Raw genomic sequence first — 12,336 nt, forward strand, 5'->3', positions numbered from 1 at the left:
GTTTTGCGGGGCCGTCGCGCGACGAGAGCGATCGGACCCGCCGTCGCAAAGCGACGAAAAGCGACGGCCGGCTCGTCCCTTTGCGACGTCGCTTTTCGTCGCGCGACGAGGCGCATCGCCAGTGGGAATGTGCCTTAAAGTTACATTGTTTTGCTGTCGCAAACATTTTGAACACATTTCTTATATAGGTTTGCATAAAACTGTGAGAAGGAGCGGAAAATGTTTCGGAAAAGGAGAGTGGGCATACAGTCAGGCTACGCCTATGTTACAATATCAACAAACAAACAAACAAAAAAAAGGACGGGGGGGGGGGGGGGGGGGAGAGCGAGAGAGAGAAAAAGGGGTCGTGTTAACAATGCAGCGTTCAAGGTTGCACCATGACGGGTCAACGTATGCCGCGCGGGCTGCAAGTTCAGACAATGGGGGAAACTGGACAACCCCGGCTTGAAAAGAAAGGAAAGAGTATACAGTAAGGTATTCAGTGGCTGGGGAGACTGGTTCGGGGGGAAGCGAAGATGGGTGTGCCCCCCGCGGATGAAGAGAAGAGCATTTCACAGAAGCTAGCAATTGAACAGGAAATAGGTAGGGTCACAAAAGGTTAAACATGAATAGATCACAAAGAGTTAAACATTCTTAAGTGGTGGTGGGAACGAGGCCTCCTTCCCCAGGACAAATGACATTGTTGAGCCGCATTAGGCTAATAAATCTGCTGTATTGGGAGAGTTTCTGCGAATTCTGATGGCAAACTCGAGGGTAGGAATAATGAACCTGGTTATAAAAATTATGAAGCCGCTAATTTTAATCGAGGGATAAGCACGTTAGTTTTCCGTAACTTTCATTAATTCCAAGTGTGGCTGACCCAAACTTATAAATGAGATAAGATTCCCGAACCTCGCGGTCGTGGTGAGTTTTGAAGGCGGATTCTAAAATCGTTGCTTTAAGATGTTCAAATGCATGCCCGGGACTGTTCACATGTCTTGACAGGGGCAAATAAGGGCAGCTTTTTGCATGAGAGCGGTGATTATTGAACCGTATTCGGAAGGGCGTTTCAGTTTGGCCGATATATTGTTGCCTACAAACAGTGCACTCTAGAAGATATACGACATTAGCGGAGTCACAGTTAAAGTTACCTTTTATATTTACGTAGTAGTCTGAAGCCGTGCTGGTGGCGCGCTGTGTAGTGGTCATGTGTGGGCATACTTTACATCGGGGTTTATTGCAGGGCATGCAGCCAGTAGTTGCCGGTCGGTTGATACGAGAATTAGTAAGAAAGTCACCTAAATTCTTATTACGCCGGTAGACAACGCTTGGTGGTTCGGGGAATATTATTTTTAAGCGGTCACTTTGCATTAGCATATTTGCATTAGCATATTAAGCGGTCACTTTGCATTAGCACAATATGCTAATGCAAAGTGACCGCTTAAAAAGCATATTCCCCGAACCACCACGCGTTGTCTACCGGCGTAATAAGAATTTAGGTGACTTTCTTACTAACTCTCGTATCAACCGACCGGCAACTACTGGCTGCATGCCCTGCAATAAACCCCGATGTAAAGTATGCCCACACATGACCACTACACAGCGCGCCACCAGCACGGCTTCAGACTACTACGTAAATATAAAAGGTAACTTTAACTGTGACTCCGCTAATGTCGTATATCTTCTAGAGTGCACTGTTTGTAGGCAACAATATATCGGCCAAACTGAAACGCCCTTCCGAATACGGTTCAATAATCACCGCTCTCATGCAAAAAGCTGCCCTTATTTGCCCCTGTCAAGACATGTGAACAGTCCCGGGCATGCATTTGAACATCTTAAAGCAACGATTTTAGAATCCGCCTTCAAAACTCACCACGACCGCGAGGTTCGGGAATCTTATCTCATTTATAAGTTTGGGTCAGCCACACTTGGAATTAATGAAAGTTACGGAAAACTAACGTGCTTATCCCTCGATTAAAATTAGCGGCTTCATAATTTTTATAACCAGGTTCATTATTCCTACCCTCGAGTTTGCCATCAGAATTCGCAGAAACTCTCCCAATACAGCAGATTTATTAGCCTAATGCGGCTCAACAATGTCATTTGTCCTGGGGAAGGAGGCCTCGTTCCCACCACCACTTAAGAATGTTTAACTCTTTGTGATCTATTCATGTTTAACCTTTTGTGACCCTACCTATTTCCTGTTCAATTGCTAGCTTCTGTGAAATGCTCTTCTCTTCATCCGCGGGGGGCACACCCATCTTCGCTTCCCCCCGAACCAGTCTCCCCAGCCACTGAATACCTTACTGTATACTCTTTCCTTTCTTTTCAAGCCGGGGTTGTCCAGTTTCCCCCATTGTCTGAACTTGCAGCCCGCGCGGCATACGTTGACCCGTCATGGTGCAACCTTGAACGCTGCATTGTTAACACGACCCCTTTCTCTCTTTCTCGCTCTCCCCCCCCCCCCCCCGGCCTTTTTTTTGTTTGTTTGTTTGTTGATATTGTAACATAGGCGTAGCCGGACTGTATGCCCACTCTCCTTTTCCGAAACATTTTCCGCTCCTTCTCACAGTTTTATGCAAACCTATATAAGAAATGTGTTCAAAATGTTTGCGACAGCAAAATCATCTAACTTTACTCTGATGAAGGCAAGTCCCGTTGCCGTTACGTAAGTAAACATTGTTTGTTATTGTTCTTGCTGTGTATCCGACTCTTTACTTATACTATTTCTGCGCGCTTTGTGAGTTTATCTTTCTCTCTCTCTCTCTCTCTCTCTCTCTCTCTCTCTCTATATATATATATATATATATATATATATATATATATATATATATATATATATATATATATATAATGATACGCGGTAGTCCGGTATCTACAGAAGGCACAGAAAGACTGACTAAACGCCGTCCAAGCAAGAGACCCAACTCCACGCGCGTCCCTCTCAGCGTCTTCTTCTTCTTCCCTCCTTGATGATGATCCGGACTTGATGGCGATGTCTCGTAACAGAACCCCCCTCCCGTAAGAGCACCGTCTCGGTGCTGGTCAGGGCAAAACTGTAGGCTGTGGACGGTAGGGCTTAGACGGACGACATGGACGATGTCAGTCTTGGGAGGGCGCGATGAGTCAGCCGGAACGACAGGGGCGATTTCATAGTTTACAGCAGTTACTTGGCGCAGGACACGGTAGGGGTAGTAGTAACGGGCGAGCAGTTTCTCAGAACGCCCTACTTGGCGCGCAGGACACCAGAGAAGCACGAGGGAACCTGGCTCTAAGTGGCGGGTGCTGTGGCGTCGATCGTAACGGGACTTTTGAGAATCCTGGGATGACGTAAGCCTGGTGCGCGCTATGCTGCGTGCAAAGTCAGCCAGGGCAATGGCATCGTGGGCATAACCAGAAGGCGGCGTGTTGTGTTCGATTAAGGTGTCCAGGGGCAAGACCGGCTCTCGACCGAAGAGGAGGTAAAAAGGCGAAAATCCGGCGGTATCATGACGGGACGAGTTGTATGCGAATGTAATGAAAGGTAAAGCAATGTCCCAATCGCGATGGTCATCCGAAACGTACATGGAAAGCATATCCGTTAGGGTTCTGTGAAGTCGCTCCGTAAGACCGTTGGTCTGCGGATGGTAGAAAGTAGTAAATTTGTGCGTGGTTGCGCAGGAGCGAAGAATGTCGTCGACTACTCGCGACAGGAAGTTTCGTCCGCCGTCCGTCAATAGCTGACGAGGAGCACCATGATGGAGGATCACCTCGTAAAGGAGGAAATCTGCGACATCAGTGGCGCAGCTGGCTGGAAGGGCCCGTGTTGTTGCGTAACGGGTCGCGTAATCAGTGGCCACTGCAATCCACCGATTTCCGGCCGCAGACTGTGGAAAGGAACCAAGCAGGTCTAAACCAACGCGGAAAAATGGTTCCACCGGTGTGTCCAGTGGCTGAAGAGGGCCGGCGGGTGGCGTCGTTGGTGCTTTCGGACGTTGCACTTGTCGCATGCACCGACGTAACAGCGAATAGAGCGGTAAAGCCCTGGCCAGAAGAAACGCCGTCGGACACGGTCGTATGTTCTTGAAACTCTTAAATGACCAGCTGTTGGATGGTCGTGCAGTTGCTTAAGGACGTCCAAACGAAGGTGGTCAGGCACAACATGGAGCAACTCGGGACCTTCCAGGCGTGCATTCTTACGACAGAGCACACCGTCCTTGAGTTGGAAAAATCGTACTGATGGGTCCGAAGGGGCGTTACTCAGGCGTTCAATGATATGGCGCAAAAATTCATCCCGGCGCTGCTCTTTACCAAGTTGGAAGAAAGAGGAAATCGCCAGAAGGGATGGAAATGCGTCGGAACACGTAGGCTGAGGAGGTTCGACAGGGTAGCGTGACAGACAGTCGGCGTCCTGGTGGAGGCGGCCCGATCTGTAGACGACTGAATAAGAATACTCCTGGAGGCGGAGAGCCCATCGCCCGAGACAGCCGGTTGGATCTTTCAGTGATGCTAACCAACAGAGCGCGTGATGATCCGTCACAACAGAAAACGGTCGACCGTAGAGGTATGGACAAAATTTGCCCAAAGCCCACACAAGAGCGAGACACTCCCGTTCTGTGATGGAATAATAATGGCGATGTCTCGTAACAATATATATAGACAGAATAAGGGTTGGCAGTCAAGAAAACCTCGGAAAGCAAAGGGGGGAATGCGTTAGGTCATAGAAAGAGATGAAGAATTTTTTGAGTCGGAAAGAAAGTGGTGAAAAAATGCCCGCCGGGTGGGTTCCGAACCCACGACCTCCAGAATACCGGTCTGGTGCGATAACCACTACGCTACCGGCGGGGCTGTTTCCCCACCACCTTCTCGGGTATTTATGTTAAGGTATTTTTGTTTCCTGCACTTGGGGGTGGTAGCCAGCGCCACTCGGACTTCTCGGGGTGAAGGGGAACTTCTTTTTAACCCCCAGGCCGTAACTCGAGTGTCTACCACATGTCGAGAGTGGTCGACCAGCGTTGAACCCTCTTAAGCTACCTTTGGCACCAAGACTGCCAGAAGAGAGGCCCTCGCTATGCATGTAGCGAATAAGAAATGGGAAAATGAGGGGCTCAGTGAATTAAGACAGAATAAGGGTTGGCAGTCAAGAAAACCTCGGAAAGCAAAGGGGGAATGCGATACTGGCTTCGTTGTAATTGCGTCACTTCCGTGACGGATATGACGTCACCGAAGACTTAGTGTATCCGGGAATGAAACACTTTCGCGTTAAAAAAGACGCGTGCTTCAAGGTTTTCTAAATGAGGCTTCTTTTTAAAAAGGGTCACATTGAGGTGAAGCATGCTTGGCGTCCGGCTTCCGCCGCGTGCGTCGTCGTCACTAAGCGGTTACGAAGTCGGTGGAAGGTCACGGCCTTGCGGAGTAAAACAGGAGCAAAGTAGACGCAGGTGCCAGACAGGAGGCGACCAGGCCCTGCAGTGTAAAGGGCCCGAACCCGAGGGTGGTGGCAGCACCGAACAGAACCTTAGGACTGTCCACGTGCCGGAAGTGGACGTTGTAGTTGCGGACCACCGTGGCCCTGCCAGGGGAGAGAAGACAACCGGTTTTTATAAAGGCAGATTTTTCTATAGTAGAACAGACAATTGGGCCAGTTGGTAGCTGTTCATCTTGAAGGTGGAAGCGCTCACACGACCGGGACGAAAGTAGAAAAGAAAGACGATTTGTGTTTCTTTCCAATGAACAAATAGTTGTGAGTTAGCGCCGTGTCGTCTTTGTTTTCCACTTTCGTCCCTGTCGTCTGAGCGCTTCCACCTTCAAGAAGATTTTTCTATGCCAACTGTTGCTGTTCATCGTTATGCTCAAAACGCACTTCAGGGAAGCCAACTTTACACAATGGGCTTCACAAAACGATGATGATTATAAGCGAAGGCACATCAGGAGGCGCAAGAAAAAAATTTAAGCCTTTCCACTCAGTGTTAAAGCTGTCGGAAGTGCGGAGCAGTGATTCGCCATAATGGGCTGCAGCGCCGTTATCCGCTCACTGCTGCATTTCAAAGTTCCCGCCTTCGCAGTGCTCGCGCGCCGGCTTCCTGAAATGGCGCCAGCGGGACTTCTGTTCTTTTTGAGCTTGCTTGAATTTCATATGCTCAAGCTGTTTTGCGTCAATTCGAACGCGTGATTTTGTTATTGCGCGGTTGGAGCTTTTCTGCGCCATTTCGAACGCGCCATTTCTTTCTTGCGCGGCTGGAGCTTTCCGTAGGCATTTCGAACGCGCCAAGTTTCGCTTGCGCGGCTGGAGCCTTTCTGTGGCATTTCGAACGTGCCAGTTTTTTCTTGCGTGGCTGGAAACTTTCTGCATCATTTCGGACGCACCATTTTTTTTCTTGTGCTGCCGCCTTTTTCGCTTACTATCGTAAAAACCAACCCAACCAGCGTTCCTAACTAAAGGAACGCGGGGGGCTGCCGGTTATACGCACAGATTTTACCTGAAATGTAACTGCAGTTTTCTTTGCGCTAAACAACGGGGAGATGTATGACAAGCGCCAGCGGTTGAGGAAGTTCGAACGGTTATGACTACTTAATCCGCCTGGTTTTCGAAGCCTCCGCGTGACTCCCTGACGCGGTACAGAAGGCTCTACTTGGGTCCGTTATCTCGCTGCGCCGCCTGATTCCGGCAGTCGCATCGACCGTTAGCGAGCTAAGACGACAAGGCGAGCCCATAAAGTGCTCAGCGCTTAAAAACGCTGCCCGTGGTGGTAACTGAACCTGGGTCCCCCACGTTGCGAAGCCGACGTTTATCCGATTGCGCCATTTCGGCACGGTCAAAACGGACTTGATTTCGCAATTTTTGACTTCGATTCAGGTTGCATGGGAGCGATCCTCGCATTCTGATCATCTTCTCTTACCTAAATCCTAGCACATCACAAAAACCTCCGCTACCACGGAGTGCACATGCGCTGAAGATGGCGAGAGCGAGAGACACAAAGCCGCAAAGGGAAAGGGAACGTGGGGGTCTTTCCTGGCACAGTGTGCCATGGTCACGTGCTTGTGACGTAATTGCCGAGCCACGAAGGGAAGGAGAACTCTCGTACCAGAACGCACGTTGGTACCGAAAAACGGGCAATCTCCACTAACGTGAAACCTGGGGGGGGGGGGAGCGAAGCATGCAGCGTATAAGTCAACTCTAGGCGCCTTGGTGTTTCTGCCCACGGAAATGAAACCGTAACCTGAAATGTAGGGAGGGGCGAAGCGTGCAGGCCACGGATGTATTCTTGGTGCCTTGGTGTTTTTCCTACGGTGATAAAACCAGTCTGGGGCAGAGGTATGCAGCATCACTGTAAATGTCTCGCGCGTCTTTGGAGCACGAAGTGTTTGAGCGTGAGGCGTGGAAAAAAAGTGTCCCGGTGCGTTTTTTTAGTCGCGTTTTTGCCCGTGTAGATGAAACTTTCTAACGCGAGGCATTGGAAGACGAGTGTCATGGTGTTTAAGTACCATGGCTGCATGAAACGACGACGACATATGGAGACGCCGACAGCCCGAGCTCCTTAGGGGCTTCGCCCTGAAAGCGACCGCCGTCACTTCCCACCACCCCACAACTAACACGCGGCGAAGGAACTAGTACTTTCCGGCGCCTACAAACCTATTCATATCCCCATAACAACGCTATGTACCCCATTTAATACCTTGCCACCTGTACCTTTAGCTGTACAGTCGGGTGCTAGGCGTAAGTATCCGGATTTGATCATGAATGGCAGAGTGAAAAACTTCATTAAACGCCTTTTGGAAGCTTGGACACACGATTGCTGTAAGTTGGACTGCACTTGGATATACGTACACCTCTTGTTGTATTCGCAGCGTTTTATCCTGTGTTGACCTGTGAGCGCGGAACCGGGACATAGTACAATCAAAGAATTGGCTATGTTCAAGAAGCCAAGTGAGACAACGCAGGACCATACACCCCCGCAGTTTTCCATTACAGGACGTAAGAGAAATTGGGCGTAGACAGTTCAAAGCAAGTGATTTGCCTGGTTTGCGGATGGGGCGGATGTTAGCAATCTTACACTCAGGGGGAATAGAGCGTGTTAGCCATGCTTAATTGGTCAAACGTAAAAAAAAATTCTAGAGCGGAGTCCGGAAGGTTCCTTCAAGTGGGAGTGTGTAATCATGTCCGGTGCTGGTGTTGTGTGTCGTTTGCAATCGGCGAGTTTAGCAAACGTAAATTCTGCGTCAATAGATTCATGAGTTGGACAGGTGACAGGAGGTGGAGGAGGAGGCAAAGAAGGAAAAGGAAAGAAAGAAGCTTGAAGTTTGCCAACCAAATCAGACAAGGTAAAACGTAATACTGGTAGCCAACTTTTCGGTCTTCGCGTTTCATGCGTTATTTTGCGCTGCGACTCGGATTTAGGGCGGAAATAAATAAAGGAATAGCGCACTTAAGTTTTTGCCGCGCCATTTATAGCCAAACTCAAATATAAGATGCCAGTACAAACAACCCGTTGCGTTATTATTTACAGGAAAGTTAGGGAGCAACCTTGCATCACACCTGTAACTGAGCAGGTTATAATTGAGGGTTGTTGACCTGGCTTTGTAAGCGATATTTTGTAGCGTTTCAAACAGATGTCGGTGTTCAAGGCACTTGTGAAATATTAAAGGGAAACACATATTCAACGGCACACCGGTAATAGAGAATTTGTGCTCACTATAGGAAAGGCGTCCAACAAGATAGGCTACAGCACTGTAACCCCCGCTAGCCAGATTGCACAATGTCACTGGACGTAAGATGTTCACTGTAGTGACCGCGTTAATAATTTCATTTACAATTTGAATGACTGTGAAGGCTTTAAATAGCTGATATGACGCCGTTGCTCATCAAACCTGCTTACGGTATCGCTAAGAATTGCATTAACTACGCTGCATACAAGAGACGTCTGTGTGAATAGTTGCATTTATATCTCTACGCTCAAAAATTTTAAAACTTTTTCGTAGACCAACGCAGGGGATCATCCCCCGCTCCCTTACCATTTGCGGCAGATAAACATTTATACTACTAATACTACTACCGTATTTACTCGCGTTATGAACACACTTTTTTTTCAAAAAGATTGGTGCAAATTTAGGGATGCGTTCATTACGCGGGGTAAATTTTTCGCGAAAAACTTTTGAGCACAGAAAACGCAAGCAAGTTGCGGGTCAAAATTTTTACGATAGGTCTCATGAACATAACAAAAATATTAAAAACGTAATAAAAACTCCCCACACTGCCGCCAGCCACTTTGCAAAGTGACGCAAAATGCAGTGTTTTCATGAATTACGGAATGCACCGAAACGAGTTTGCTGCGAGGTGACAACAGGGCGACCTATAAGTGGCTGCCGCTGTCACAGTGCAGGACATAAAAACAGATATGGGGACCGACGCAGCAAGCTGAGCGCATTTTTTTTTGTCTTGTGAGCACATTATGTGCATTTAGTGAGAGTTTCTTCCTCATGAATATTGAACGCATGCTTGCCGATATCGCTAATATCGGCAAGTGTGCGGCAATAACGTAGCCATGTCCGTTTTGAAAGGGAAGGAAACAGAGGTAAGCACGATCATCATCAGCTAGACTTGGCATACATACGACATATTGCTGCGGCAAGTTCAGGGTGCGTTCATTGCGCGGGAAATTAAAAAAATCGTGTTTTGGCGACAAACTTCAAGGGTGCGATCATTACGCGAGTGCGATTATTATGCAAGTAAATATGGTACTTTACGTTGACTTCCAAATGAAGCTGAGCACGAGGACGCGGGTTCGATTCCCGGTCGCGGCGGCCACTTTTATGATGGAGGCGGAAAGTAAAAACGCCCGTGTGTGGGAGATTTCGGCGCACGTTAAAGATCCCCAGGTGGTCAAAATTAATCCGGAGCCCTCCACTACGGCGCGCCTCATCGCCTGCGTTGCGTCGGCGCGTTATACCCTACAATCAATCAATCAATCAATCAATCAATCAATCAATCAATCAATCAATCAATCAATCAATCAATCAATCAATCAATCAATCAATCAATCAATCAATCAATTAATCAATCAATCAATCAATCAATCAATCAATCAATTAATCGATTGATCGATCGATCGATCGATCAATCAATCAATCGATCGATCGATCGATCGATCAATCGATCAATCAATTGACTTCCGAATGAAACAAAATATTCCGAGTTCCTGGAAAGAATGTGGCAGCAGTGAAGTGGTGTCAACTTTTCAAGGCATCCCAGAAATGCACGTTATGGACTGTGTTAATCAAGAAAGCGACTGAAACTGCTTTAATCAACTGAATTTCCCGAGATGGGGGCTTCTAGGTTTGTCCTTATCTTTTTTTTTTTTTCATTGTTTGCTGGCGGATGCGGACACACGGATACGGGTGGTTGATTATTATCAAGCCACTGGATGCAAACCGAGAGAAACCGTTTGTGGCGACGGGGAAGACCGCCATGGGGGCTGGGTGTACCACCGCGGTGGCTCGGTGTCTAAGGCCGAGCCGAAGGACGTGGGTTAGATTACCGCTGCGGTCGCCGCTTTTCGGATGGAGGCGAAATGCGAAAACGCCCGTGTGTCGGGATTTCGGCGCGCGTTAGAGGTGTCCAGGTGGTCAGTGCGGGGAGCCGTCCGGTACCGCGTGCTTTATATATATCCCAGGTGTAACTTCGGTCCGTGAAAACTCGTAATTAAATTACCAAAGCTGGGTGGACAAGTTTGCGCTGTGCTAATTTTAGACGGTGCTTGCGCAGTCGGGAGCACCGTCAAAATAACGCGTGACTTGTCAAGTTAACCCTATTTTGAGGTGGAGACTGCGCTGGGCAAACTGGTCTACAAAGTTGAGCCCCGCTGACAATTGGGCCACAGAGAGCTTTTGTGTAGAGAGAATGATTGATGGATTGATTGATCGATTGATTCATTGAATATGAGGTTTAACGTGTCGACGCTACACAGGCGATGAGGTGCGCCGTAGTGAATGTCTCCGGATTAATTTTGACCACCTAGGGATCTTTAACGTGCACCGAAATCTCGAAGACTTATCTACGGGGAATGACTGACCTGAAGAAGACTTGCGTGAGGACCTTGGGATATGGTTCCGGCTTCCAGTGAACCACCGCATATGTCTTGTCCGAGCCGCTAATGTGGGTCACCGCGCTCTGTTCAGGAGAGAGAAGCACACAAGAACTGTAGGTACCTGTCACAAACCTTCGACACAGTGCGGCAAAAAAAAAGAAAATTCCTGCATAGCTTCAAGACTTGGTACGTATTTTCTTGGTTAAAGCGCAATACTTCTACCGGGCTGAGAAGTCGGCGTCGAACGCCTGTCGGGTGACAGTGCTTTCAAAGGCACTGCCTGCTTTCAAAGGCACTGGAACAAGTTATGCGAACCTCATTTATTGTAACATATGTAGAATGAAGTGTATTGTTTTTGTTTGGCGCACGTTACTACTTGTGTTGTAGAAGAAAGTGTAATGTAGTGTTGTAGAACCAGGTGTGTTGTTCCAACGCATAGTGAAGTGTATTGTGGTGTATAGAACGAAACGCATTGTTGTTACATAACGAAGTGTATTGTAGCATGAAAAACATAGTTTCATTTTCGTATGATGTACGTCATTACTTTTGTGGTATGCGTGACGTGCCCTTCCTGCTTGGACCCCCCAGGGTCCGCAGTATGTATTAAATAAATAAATAAAATAAATAAATATTCTGTGGACCAGATTACGGGATAATGTGTAGCATTACTCTATGCACCAGACCACAGGGTAACGTTCGGCTGTATTCCGTTGACCATACCACGGCATAGTTGAGCCTTTTGCATCTAAACCGACCTAAATAATTCCAAAACCACCCCTATTTAAAAAAAAATAATTCGTAGAATTGACTTAAGAAAATACTTTATAGTAAAAAATTCACTTTGAAAAAAAAATGCAATAACTGGGGTTCAGGCCGTAAGCGTCAAAACCGACACATGTTAACTGTACGCGAAAACATTACAGCCCTGCTAAATGTTTTCATAAGGGCCCTAATATTGACCGGATCGAGGTGGGCTGCCGTGACGTTTGTACACTGTAAAATTGTTTACACCCTTTTATTCTATAACTAACACCCTACACCCTACCAAAAAAAAAATAAAACAAAGGAAAACACCCTTTGAAAGGGTGTAAGGGTGATATAAACGACAAAACATCCTAAAGAGTGTTTTCTTTTGTTTTGTATGGTAGGGTGTAAAGGCGATAGTTATAGACAGTGATTTACACCCTTAAAGGTGTAAATCACTTACAGTGTACAGCCAGCGCCACTACGACGGGCACTGCGTAGCTGTAGTAAACCATCATTACAACAAAACCGCTTTGTTCAAAATCTTTCT

The sequence above is a fragment of the Haemaphysalis longicornis genome, unplaced genomic scaffold, assembly GCF_048455015.1.
Source record: "Haemaphysalis longicornis isolate Haplotype H1 unplaced genomic scaffold, Haemaphysalis longicornis Haplotype H1 scaffold_12, whole genome shotgun sequence".
Lineage (NCBI taxonomy): Eukaryota > Metazoa > Arthropoda > Arachnida > Ixodida > Ixodidae > Haemaphysalis > Haemaphysalis longicornis.